Genomic DNA, 1,984 nt, shown 5'->3' with positions numbered 1-1,984 from the left:
TAACATGATCTCTATACACATTCGGCTACCCGTCATAGGTATAAACTAATCACCTCAATATATAATTCAAGTAGAATCATTATATCATCGTTTATTTGTCATACTTATGTGTCATGACCTAATCGAATCATAATCTAAGTTCCATTACTCGAAAACTTACCTCGAATGTTGTCGAACGATTTCAACGTCTATTCGATCACCTTTTCCTTTCCTTTGTCGGATTTAGTTCCCCTTTGCTCTTGAGCTTAATTTAACAAATAAATTGATTTAATCATTTTGAACATCAAGGAGAAATTCAAGGTACTTAGCCCATGTATATTAGGCATTAGAGTCATATATGTATGAAATCATGAATCAAATTCAACCTACTAGCCAATATTCTCCTTTAGCCGATTTTCTAAGTCAAGATAAAGCCATCAATATGCTTACCTATAGCCGAACGTACAACATCAATCTATGTATTCATTCATGTGGCCGAATATGCATGTTTATGGTGAGGCCGATTGTACACTTAATACATTCTACAAATATGGTCACTTGTATTGACTAATTACCATTTTGTTTCAAGTTCAAAGTTCGGCTAAAACACATATATACACTAGTAATCAAATACTAACATTTACACTTCACCTTAATAGCTAACTTAGCAACTCTTAATTTAACATATAATTATTCATAACAAAATTAAAGCATCCTCTCCATTCCATCAATTCAAAACACATCCATTACTCAATAGTATTCAAAGTCACATTCAGCCTTAGCACACAACTTCTCTACTTCATCTAACATGAACAACAACTATATTTCTCTTCTACTTCCTACCATGGCCGAATGCTTCATGAAGTTGCTAAGACCTACCTTTTTCAAATTCTCACACACACTCTATCATCTTCATACCTCATCAACACAACATCAAACACCAACCAAGAAGACAACACCCATGGCCGAGTATCATCTCCCTCACATAGCAAAGATTTAAACAAGGGCTAGGTAGAACTCAAGCTAACAACTAAAAATATACATGAATCTCATGGAGCAACATCAAACATACCTTAGCCTAGTTACATGCATGGCCGAACCTCTTCAACCTTTCTTCTTTCTTTCTCCTTAGAATTTTCGGCCAAAGATGTTAAAGGATGAACATTTTTTTTTCTTTTCTTTGTTTTCATCACCCTTCATCCCCTTATTTTATTACTAACTCTTTTATTTTATTCTTTCCAACATGAAACATTAACACACCATGCTTAAAATATGCTATGACCCATAGCATGGCCGGCCACTAGCTCAAATTTTGGGCAATTTGACATGCAAACCCATCATTTCTATAGCATGCATTAATAGGCCACTTTACATTTGCCTAGCACATTTCTAAATTTTCTCACATAAGTCCTATTTACTAAAATTCACCTACAATTAACAAAATTCAAATATGAAATTTTCACACATGCATATATACATATAATAAGCATCAAATATGACAGTTAATTATTTTTATGACTCGGTTTTGTGGTCCCGAAACCACTTCCCGACTAGGGTCATATTAGGGCTGTCACAACTCTCCCCCACTTAAGAAATTTTCGTCCTCGAAAATCTTACCGATAAATAGGTTTGGGTATCGGTCTCTCATAGAGTTCTCGGTTTCCCAAGTAGCTTCTTCGATTTCGTATTTGAGCCATAACACCTTTACTAACGGAACCCTTTTGTTTCGCTACTCTTTCACTTCACGAGCTAGGTTACGAATCGGTTCTTCTTCATAACTCAAGTCAGATTGAATTTCAACCTCTGATGGACTAATTATGTGCAAAGGATCAGATCTGTAACGTCGAAGCATCGAAACATGGAAAACGTTGTGAATCCTTTCAAGTTCAGGGGGTAAAAGCAACCTATATGCAACTGGACCAACTCGTTCGGAGATTTCATACGGCCCAATGAATCTCGGACTCAGTTTGCCCTTACGGCCAAATCTGAGTATCTTTTTCCAAGG

The sequence above is a fragment of the Gossypium arboreum genome, chromosome 6 (genome assembly GCF_025698485.1).
Source record: "Gossypium arboreum isolate Shixiya-1 chromosome 6, ASM2569848v2, whole genome shotgun sequence".
Lineage (NCBI taxonomy): Eukaryota > Viridiplantae > Streptophyta > Magnoliopsida > Malvales > Malvaceae > Gossypium > Gossypium arboreum.
This window is presented reverse-complemented; position numbering follows the sequence as displayed.